We start from the raw sequence: 12,373 nt of genomic DNA, 5'->3' as shown, positions 1-12,373 counted from the left end.
CTCCACAGTGCCTAAACTTTTGCACAAACCATCTTAAAAGCCCTTTCCTCATAACTCCCATAGATTAAACAAAAACAGAAAAACCTTAAAAAAATTACTGCAGAATAAAAAATATCCCTTTTCACATAAAAAAAATTATTATCTGAAATTTGAAACAAAAATAAGTAAAAAAAAAAAAAACAAAACTTTATGCCCTTATAAAGATTGATAAATAATAGGTCCATTGGCTTAATAACCTTGCCCAATCCCGGGTTGTAACCAAAAGAAAAAAAAAAACTGTTATTTTTGTTTTTTGAGTTAGGTTTTTAAAATTATTTTAAACATGGAACATTTAAAGACAAAGAAAAATCAAAGCCCTTTCCAAGATTAAAAGGAAAGGGGTAAATAGGTAGATAGGTAGGCAAAAACTGATTCCTTGGTGACAACACTTGGACCCATCTATGTGTATATACAATAAATAAACTTATAATACAGTGGGCATGGCATGTATTCTTGCCATGCGTACCGATTGGGCTAAGGCACTGTTAACAAACTAATTGTGCTTTATTCATAATGTATTGCTGTCTTCTAGCCAAACAGCTAGCGGATAATTATGAAAACTGTTAACTTATGGTCTGTTTCTTAATTTCTGTCGATATACATCCTAATCCCCCGATGTGGTATTTTTTAATCCTTTTCGCGTTTCTGCGGGAAGGGGAACTTTACTGTAACAAAAATACATCGAGGAAGGATTCAATATCGCTCAATGTTTTTTGTTTCAATAACTTATGTTGTATAAAAATAGGTCATAATTATGAAAAGACAGGTTAGGTTAATAAAATAGACATTAAAAATGCAAGTGGATAATGCTTTTAGGATACATTTATTTATACCATTGTCAATTTGTATCCCTTGTACAATAGACAAAGGTTTCTAAGATTCTCATATAAATATTTTTTTTTTCAATAATTAATAAGGTAGAAGAAGAAGAAGAAAGGAGAGAGAGAGAAAGAGGTCCCTTTTTGATTCTTCTTCAACTTAATCCACCAGGTTTTCAGATCCCTCTCGACAAAGCCTTAGCAAAGATGATGAGATTCTTTGATCCTATAATGTCATCTGGAAGACCAGTAATCTATTTGAACATTTTTTTTTTTTAGAATTAAATCCTTGCGCGCCTTTATGTAACTGTTTTCATTGTGAGTATAGAAAAATCTTTATTTTTTGTGTATTCATTTTTGAAAGTTTTTCTCAAAATTATTAGTGCAGCACTATTTTCGGCTAAATGAATGCACTGATGTGATAAACATACTGCATGACAGAGTCAGTATTTGCGGCCGATCCCAAAGCGACTATTCCCACAGTTTCAAGGGGAGACTCTTCTTTGTATCAGTTAATGTCCCGTATTTACAGGTTTGGCAAATAAATCATAGGATGCAAGTCTGCAATCAGATTCTCCGATATAAAAAAGTTTGAACTTACAGTGTGCATTTAACAATTACATTAAGTAATGAAGTGAATCAGTTCTAACTCTCCCCGCCCCACAAAAAGGGAAAATACATTAAGAGTTTTTCATGAACAAAGATCACGGATGCATGTCAAAACATTCGCAATCAGTCAAACAAACTAACATATGTAAAACGTAAGCGTCCATATACATTTCATTACTTTAATATTCTGGGAAGAATAAGATGCAAGGTCATTGCAGAAACCCATCTCCCCAGTTTTGCATCCTCGCCTCCCACTTAAACCAGGTCTCGCCAAGGGGGTTTGGACTGCATACGTTATCAATCTTACCCGATTTTAGTCGAAGGAATATCTGTTCCATTCCTAATACCTAGTACTCAACTGCGAGTTTTTGTGTGCGGTGAAAGCGTGGCTGTAGCATTATCGCTGGAGGCACCCAGATAGATCATCTGTAATATGATGTGAATGATAAGAGTGATGATGATGATGGTGATGATGATGAGTTTGTGGGGAAAAAGAGTAAGTCAGAAACGGAAAGATGAAATGGATAATACTTACTAGAGAAGAAAATGGGTTTGAATAATATGACGTTGCTGATAAAATTTAATGAAGCACTTAGATTATGACTGGCAGTCATTCAGCATAAGTTACGCATTCATCAGCTTTGTAATAGTCGTTCGGTTTTAAAGGGACTAAAGAAAAAAAATAATTTTGTTAGGCTATAAAGGATCAAATCTAAATAGTGAAAAGAAAAAGATTTTGAAATATCGTTCAATTTTTTTTGGAAGTAGTTTCAATTTGTTTTTATTTTTTTTATAAATAATGGGTAAATGTAACTAATCCTATTTTTTTGAGTTTTACATGAATGCCGAGATAATCGATCATATAACCAACAAAAACATAATGATTATTTCATGATGAATAAGCACAGTCTCTCTATGCATATTTTAAAAGGGGTCCCCCAAAATATGGCTGAACTTTCAAGAAAGTTCATTCCTGATACAATACTCCAAAGATCTCAAAAAGCGAGAGACACATGCTGCAGGATTGGTGGCAGCGGTGAGGGAGGGGGTTGCTTTGTTTAGACTTGCTTGGGTATGCTTATTGATGGGTTAGTCTGATCCACCCGAAGCCCACTCTTCATGTTATCCACGAACATCTTGCTGCAACTCAGGCCTCACAGATGCAGTGACCTCACCCACACATCTTAACTCATAATGCTAGCCACTTCCCCACTTCCTAAACCTCCATACCCTTGATATTTCATAAAAATTAGAGTCCACTGCATATATATTCTGCCAAGTCCCATTGTCATTAGGACCATCTCTTCGTTCTACCTTTACCTTCTCCGTGTATAATAAAGTTGGTCCTTAGATCATGATAGAGAAAACCCGACGTCACATGCACTCCCTGCCTTCTCTTTCACTCTCCCACCTAACATGGGAAATTTGACCCCTGATGCAAGTTGTACTGATCTTCGTTCACGAAAATAGAGCATGACGTCATTAGCAGCCTTTCTCCCACTGAAGATAAAATGTGTGGCCCTTTTACAAATGTTTTTGTATTTTTTTTGCATAGTTGATTTTAACACTCAGAAACCTTCGAAAAACGCGTGCGCGGTGCTGTATGTATGTGTGTGTGTGTGTGTGTGTGTGTGTGGTGGTGTGTGTGTGTGGGTGTGTGTGTGTGTGTGTGTGTGTGGTGTGTGTGTGTGTGTGTGTGTGTGGTGTGTGTGTGTGTGCGTGCGTGGCGTGCGTGCGTGTGTGTGTGTGTGTTGTGTGTGTGTGTGTGGTGTGTGTGTGTTACATTTTACATTACAACTCTGTTATTCCTATCTATCAATAAAATCTGCTACATATGCAGGAGAGGCAAAGATAGGCAAATGTAAAGGGAACGATTCACGCAAACCATTATGTTCGAGCAAAGCCACGAGCAAGTCCGGAGCGTTTTAAAAAAAATCCACTGGTGTTGACATAACTCCGGGTTGTTTACAAACACGACAAAATTTCCCAAAGCTGATCTGGTATTAGAAGACATGAATCGTGACAAAAACAACAGTTGGATATTTGCAAACAATGGTTTTGGGGTTTGCATTTTCCGATGTCATAGCATTTTATCGAACAGTTTTTCTGTATTAGTGGTGAACAATTGAATTGAATCTGATGTTGTTTGATTTGCATTATTTAAAAAGAGGACAATATTTGATCAGACGTCATGAAGTGTGGGGTGTGTGTGTGGTGTGTGTGTGTGTGTGTGGGGTGTGTGTGTGTGTGTGTGTGGTTGTGTGTGGTGTGTGTGTGTGTGTGTGTGTGTGTGTTTGTTTGTGTGCGTACGTGCGTGCTTGTGTGTATGTTGTGTGTGTGTGTGTGTGTGTGTGTTTTTTTGTGTGCGTACGTGCGTGCTTGTGTGTGTGTGTGTGTGTGTGTGTGTGTGTGTGTGTGTATGTATGCGTGCGTGCGTGTGTGTGTGTGTGTGTGTGTGTGTGTGTATGTTTTGGTGTGTGTGTGTGTGTGTGTGTGTGTGTGTGTGTGTGTGTGTGCGTGCGTGTGCGTGCGTGCGTGTGTGTGTGTATACGCGCGCGCGCGCGCACACACACACACACACATTTATATCCATACATATACACGCGCGCGCACGCACACACACACACACACACACACACACACACACACACACACAACACACACACACACACACAACACACACCACACTTTTAATAATGTATATATATAGATATATATAATATAATATATATTTATATATAAATATATATTATATAATTATATAAAAAATATTTTTTATATAATATATATATATATATATATATATTTTAAAAATATTTGTCATATAATATATATATATTTGGAGTTGTCCTGGGTAAGACAATAAACTGCACCCTGGGGTTCCCTTGAACAAGGATAGCACCCTATTAGCTCCCTATGCCAGGGTTGCGGTGAAGCTGTCGGCAGCAGGGCAGTGGATATCTGGTGAAAACACCTTCGGTTCTACTGACTACTGGTTTCACCAAACAATATGTCTGGCGTATTAAAGTGTAACTGTTTCAAAGCGGCAGAGATAGTTCCTCCTAGTTAGTTGGAGACTGCGAGTTGAGAAGGAGCCTGGGGGATTCCACTCAACTTTTCTTTTCTCCTGACAAACCTCTACACCGATGATTAAATACAGAAATAATAATTCATACCACATCGCCCGTCGCGTGGGTTATCAAGGGGCGCGTTGTTCAGTAGGCAACCAGGCTGACAATGTTAAATATGCATGTGGAAGACAAAGAAAACATGTCCAGTTAAGAAACACATTAAAAATCGGACGTGGAACGTAAGAAAAATGAAAGAGATGGGTAAATTGCATACTGTCTGTAACGAAATGGATAGATACAACATTCAAATACTAGGAATAAGTGAGACCAATTGGAAAAGTAATGGAAGTTTCAAAACTAAAGAAAACAAAACAAGGAAATTATAGTCACGGAGTTGCTATGATTCTCACGAAAAAAACTGCAAATGCACTAATTGGGTACAGCCCAATAAATGATCGCATTTTAAATGTCAGAATACAAGCAAAACCTCATAACATTAGTATTTTACAATGCTACGCACCAAACATTGCAAGTGATGAAGAAATGGAAAAATTTTATAACACTCTCCAAGAAACTTTAGACACAATCCCTAACAGAGATGTAAATGTAATCATGGGAGACCTCAACGCCAAAGTTGGCAAAAAATGATCTATAAAATGACAACTGTGGAAAATTCGGCCTTGGAGATATAAATGAAAGAGGTGAAGATTTTATTGAATTCTGTAGTACAAATAATCTAGTTATAGCCAACACATTGTTTCAACACAAGTTTTATAAAAAATGCCAAGACAAGACCTGGTGCCGACTGCAACAGTGACCACCAACTTCTAACTATCGACTTTCAAATAAGACTCAAAAAGATGGAGCGTCCAACACCGCCTCTAAAGCTCGACTACAAAACTCTTGATAACAATTACAGAATTACAGTGTCAAACAAATTTGAAGTACTCAATCAATGTGAAGATGATAAAACACCAAATGGGTTGTGGGAAGAAGGAATAGAGCTGAGCGCTGCTTAAGAAACTATCGCCAAAAAAAAAAAAGACAAATTCCCCCTGGATATCTGAAGAAACACTAAGTGAATTGAAACAAGAAGATGCCTAAAATCAAAGGGTATCAATAATCCAGTTGAAGAAGTAATTTACAAAAAAACAAAATACAAAAATTCAAAGATTATTGCGACGAGATAAGGAAAAATATTTAAATTAACATTGCCAGAGAATTGAAAACTGTTCTGTCAATAAGACAACTAAAGAACTCTACCAAGGAGTACGAAACATTACACGAAAATTTAAACCTACAATGGGCACTATCAAAACTGAAGATAGACTTGTTTTATGTGATGGAAAAGAAGTCAAAGATAGATGGAATCAATATTGTTCCAACCTATATAAAAGAATAAAGATCTAACAACAACATTAATTAGACTCAATGACAGCGAAGATGAACCACCGCCACTGCTAGATGAAGCCATAAAAGAATTAAAGAATATCAAGAGCCCGGGAATAGATGAAATAACAGCAGAACTAATCAAGAATGCTGGCAAAAGTGTTGAATACTTCTTCTACAAACTTTGTACGAAATTTTTGAATGAAAGAAAAGGACCAAAAGACTGGGTAAAATCAGTCTTTACTCCTATACCTAGAAAAGGTGACGCACTCCAATGCAACAATAACAGGACAATTGCATTAATAAGTCACAGCAGCAAAATTTTGTTGAAAATTATTGCTGAAAGAATGAAGTTGAAGTTAAGAGAAGAAATTGCAGACGAACAAGCAGGTTTTCGCCCTGGAAGAGGTACCAGAAACCAGATTCTAAGTCTGAAATTGATCATAGAGAAAAACAGAGAACATCAGAAAGACCTATACCTGTGTTTCATCGATTACTCGAAAGCTTTTGATACTATTGATCACGATATCCTCTGGAATAACATGAGCAATATGAAATATCCAAAACACATCATCCAACTAATAAAAGCCATGTATGACCAACAACAAGCAACTGTCAGAACCACTTATGGGTTAACAGAATGGTTCGAAGTCAACCAAGGAGTACGACAAGGTTGCTTTCTGTCTCTGCACCTCTTTAATACATATTCTGAAGCAATTATGAGAAGTGCTCTAGAGAATTTTGGAGGAACTGTAGATGTTGGAGGATACAAAATATCATATCTAAGATACGCCGATGATATAGTTTTAATTGCCAGCAGTATCATTGAACTACAACAACTACTAGATAAAGTTAGAGAAGCAAGCGGAAAGGCTGGTTTGTTTCTTACTGCCAAGAAAACTAAAATCATGAAGATTAGAAGATAACCGGCAATGAACGATGGTGAACATGTTACAAGCAATGGAGTGGTTGTGGAAAATGTGAAAGAGTTCACTTATCTTGGAGCTGTTTTAACTAATACATATGATGATTCACCGGAGATAAAAAGAAGAATTAAACCATTGCCAAAAACGCCACAGTTTGCTCTCAATAACATCTGAAAGACCGAAGCATTACCTTATGGACAAAGCTGAGGTTATTGAACTCATTAGTTTTCCCAATTGCGTCATATGGTTCTGAGTGTTGGGTACTGAAGAAGATAGACATTAAAAAAGTCAATAGTTTTGAAATGTGGTGTTACAGACGAGTACTACGTATTAACTGGACAGAAAAGAAAACGAATGATGAAGTGCTGAGAAAAATAAATTGTAAAGACCGGCTGTTGGACATCTTGAAGAAAAGGAAATTAAAGTTTATTGGTCATGTGATGAGAAGTTAAAGCATTGAGAAAAACTTGCTGACAGGGATGGTAATAGGAAACAGAGGAAGAGGCAAACCGAAGACAAGACTGAGCGACAATATCAAAGATATTTGTGGGTTGTCGATGGTACAAGTGGAAAGAAAAGCGCAAGATCGAGTTGAGTGGCGAAGGATGGTGGAGAGGTCCATGGCTGCTCAAACATTATCATACCGTTATTGATGATGATATATTTGGAGAGAGAGGGAGAGACAGACAGACAGGGGTTGTGTTTTGTGTGAGTGTTGTGTGGCGTGTGTGGCGTGCGGCGTGGGTGTTATATAATTATTAATATATATATATATAATATATATTATATATATATAATAAGGGGAGAGAGAGAGAGAGAGAGAGAGAGAGGAGAGAGAGAATGGAGAGAGAGAGAGACATGGAGACAGAGTGAGAAAGGAGAGAGAGGAGAGAGAGAGAGAGAGAGAGAGAGAGAGAGAGAGAGAGAGAGGGGAAAAAGGGAGAGAGAAGAGAGAGGACACACACCCACACACACCACACACACACACACACACACACACACACACACACCAAAACCCAAAAAACCACACACACACAAACACACACACACACACACACACACAAACACACACACAACCACAACAACACACACACACATGTTGTGTGTGTGTGTGGTGTTTTGTGTGTGTGTGCGTGTGCGTGCGTTGTGTATTGTGTGTGTGTTGTGGTTATAATTTTTAATATATATATTATATATTTATATATAAATATATATATATAATATATATTATATAAATATATATATATTATAATAATATATATATTAATATAATATATATATAATTTTATATATAATATGGAGAGAGAAGAGAATATATAATTTATTATATAATATATATTTTATATATATAAAAAAATTGAAATTAATATATATAATAAAAATATATGTTTTATATTATTATAATATATATAATATATATATATTTATATATATATATTATTATTAGAGAAGAGAGAAGAGAGAGAGAGAGGAGAGAGAGAGAGGGAGGGGGGAGGGGAGGGGAAAGAAAATATATATAATATTATATAATATATATATATTATATTAAAATTATTTATATTTATTATATGTGTTGTTTTTTATTATAAAATTTTTAAAATTATATATATATATATAAAATATTTTCTATAAATATATATATATGGTTTATTACATATATTAATATATATAATATAATATATATTTTATATATATATCCCAAAAAATTTGAATAGTACCCTTCGGAACAGCACGAATCTGTAAAAACAAAACCTTTCTTTTTTTCATGCACACCACACCACCACACAACAACACAGACCACTCCACACACACACACACACACACTAACAAAGCTAACAATATAAAGGGAACCAAAATTATAGTATATAAAAATGAGAGAAAAATGAAAAAATAAGGCGAAACTTTTTTTTGCTTTTTTCCCCCCTAATGATAAATTTTCGAATCCTTCCACTAACACTAATGATTACCTTCACATCACAGATCGGGTTTTCCACGTTATCAGTTCTGGAGGGCCACCCTCGGCCACTGCGCGAGGCAGGAATAAAATGCTGGTTTTTTCAATTTATCCCTTTCCCCTGACGCTTAAACTATATCAAAATTATATATAAATATATATATATATATATTAATTATATTTATATATATTATATAATATATATATTTTATATCAAGTATATATACCACACAATATAAATAATAATATAAAATATATATATATATTATATATAATTAATATATTATACTATATTATATATAAAAAAAATATAATTTTTATATAAAGAGGCCTATACACACCCACAACACACAACACACAACACACCACACCCAAAAATTTTTAATTTTAAAATATATATATATATATATTATTATATATATATATATTATAATATTATTATTATATATATATATATTATACACACACCTTAGCGTCCGCCCCTTTTCCTTGGGGAGCAGATAGCCCCGGTTTTTTTTTTTTCCACGGGGATAAACATCCCCCTCGAAGGGAAACCCCCGCATAAAAGGAAAAGTCCGTAAGGGGTGGGAGAGACACGACGACACCCAAGCCCCTAGGGTCCCTCCACCCCCCTCGTCCCCACCCGGGGACAGGGGGGCTGTTGGGGGCTCATTTTATTCCATCAATAAGCCCCCAAAACTAAACCCCTATCAATACACGCTAAGAAATCTTCCCTCTCGCTCACACCTGGGTGGCTTGCGGGGGGCTCTCGCTTAAAACTGATGACCAGTGCTCTCAACCTCATTTTGCTCCCAACACACACACAACACACAAACCACACACACACACACACACACACACACCCAAACCCCACACACACCCACCCCAACACACACACACCACACACACACCAAAAACCAAAACACACACACACACACATAATAATACAATATATACCCCGGATCACGGCAATGCTCACTTTTTACAAAAAGGAACACAACCATTTGGAAAAATTTGGGCGACTATATATCAATAATTTTCATTTGGGGATGCCACGTCACATGCTGGGTCCATCTTCCTATTAAGTAAATCGTCCCCGAATTCAATTTCCTTCGTTTTCATTTTCTCTCTTTTTCTTGTCATTCTCTCTCTCTCTCCTCTCTCTCTCTCTCTCTCTCTCTCTCTCTACTCGTCATTCTCCTGTCTCTCTCTCTCTCTCTCTCTCTCTCTCTCCTCTCTCTCTCTCTCTCTCTCTCCTCTCTCTCTCTCTCTGCATACGATAGTCACCGGACCTTTAACGTGGTAATAACACAGCAGTTAAATTAACAATCAGCGTAATAATAACAGTTAAATTAATAACTAGGGCGCTCAAAGGAACCCAAATGGCCTGCCCTGCCGGCAGTTGACTCACGCAAGGATAGTTATGGCAGTCACAGTTCAAGTATTTATGTCGACTCACTCGTAACCCGAGTTGCGCTTTATCAAATTCTTTGGCATGTTCTCTCTCTCGTGTCACCCACCTCGCATTCTCTCTAATTCACTCACTCACTCACTCACTCACTCTCTCTCTCTCTGTCCATGTATATATATATATATATATATATATATATATATATATATATATATATATATATAAACACACACACACACACACACACACACACACACACACACACACACACACACACACACACACACATATATATATATATATATATATATATATATATTTGTAAGTACCCTAAAAGATAGTACCCTATATAGCTTCTGGTAGCAGGGCAGTGGTTTTTGCAGAAAGCGTTGCAACTGGTAGTTCACGGCAGATGCAGAATATATCTGGTGGAAATTTAGTCATACTGAACAAACGGCACAGCTAGCATTCTAGTTAGATGCGAGAAAAGAAATACTTAGGAGCCTTTACTTTGCTTATTTTACTGCCGCTCTCTGCATCCCAAATTTTGGGATACTTTGGCTGATCAGCACAATGATCATTCCATTTCATTAATGAAATATATATATAAATATATACAAGAAGGTTTCAAAAAGTTTGCAGGAAAAGTGCATAACTAAAAATCATATGGAAAATTTTGATTCCAATGCACCTGAAAATTCTTGTACCATGTTATAATGCGTTCAAACATGAACCCTTAACTGCAAGTAATAATGCATCGCCATCAGATGGAAGTCAGGCACCATTCAAGCAACATGGATTCCACCGAAATTGAGGCCAGGACAAACATTAAATTCATGGTGACATTCTGTTGGGAGAATAGGCAAATCATTGATGCTCAGAAACAAGTTTATGGTGACAATGCCCCAAACAAATCAACAACCTACAGATGGATAGTTGGTTCTGAAGTGGAAGAAACGAATTGAAGATGAGCCCTGCATTGGCAGGCCATCAACATCATTTTGTGAGGAAACGTTGAGATTGTTTGTGACATGATTGTGAAAAGGATAGACATATAAACACTGAATCAGTAGCAGACACACTCCACATCTCTGTGGGTTCTGCACTTACAATTCTGGTGGAGAGTTTGCTCGATGTGTCCCTAGGCTCTTGCGGCCAGATCAGCAGCAGACGAGACGTAGATCTTTCAATGGAAATTTTTAACAAATGAGATGAGGACTCTGAAGCTTTTCTGCAGAGAACTGTGACAGGGGATGAAACATGGCTCTACCAGTACGATCCCGAGGACAAACTTCAATCAAGGCCGTGGTTGCCCAGAGGTGGAAGTGGACCAGTCAGAGCAAAATCTGAGCGTTCAATAGGATGATGAACATGTAAAAAGAGCTGCTCTGACATGGTTCAGATCACATGAATTACAACTGGCAGTGATGCGTTATTACCTGCCTTTAAGAGTTCATGTTTGAACACGTTATGAAATGTTGGTAAAAGAATGTTCAGGTGCATTGAAATCCAAATCCTTCCATATGAATTTTGGTTATGGATTTTTTCCATGAGTGTGTGTGTGTGTGTGTGTGTGTGTGTGTGTGTGTGTGTGTGTGTGTGTGTGTGTGTGTGTGTGTGTGTTTGTGTGTGTGTGTCTTTCTCTCTCTCTCACCCAGGTACCGCTGGCTCAAAACGTTATCATCATTATTTTTACGGCTTTCGTTATTGTAATGAATATTTATTTCGAATATTTGAACATTTGGCCACTCACCGAGAAATTTAGTTCGGAGGATAAAGAATAAAACGCTTTTAATAATAATTTTAGTGTTATTTATCGTCCTGCGAAAACAATTAATTTGGATACTCTAACAAAATGCAGACTTTCTTGCTGCATACATACGCTACACATTTGATACAATAGGAAGTCTCATTCAGTCAGCTGAATATTTACTCTTTATTTTTTTTGTATCTGTTTACCTTTTGGCACATATTTTTTTACCTAAATACTAGAAACCATGTAGTTATTTGTATATAAAACATGCTGCAAAGGTCTATTTCACTATGAGACTCTCTTCATAAATGTCAAGGTTAATAAAAAACAATGTTTTGTATACGTTTTAAGTTTGAAACAAAAGTTTAATTCTAAAAAAGTTATGCAGTTTTTTTGGGAAGGT

Source organism: Penaeus monodon, chromosome 2 (genome assembly GCF_015228065.2).
Source record: "Penaeus monodon isolate SGIC_2016 chromosome 2, NSTDA_Pmon_1, whole genome shotgun sequence".
Classification (NCBI taxonomy): Eukaryota; Metazoa; Arthropoda; class Malacostraca; order Decapoda; family Penaeidae; genus Penaeus; species Penaeus monodon.
Note: the sequence above shows the minus strand (reverse complement) of the source record.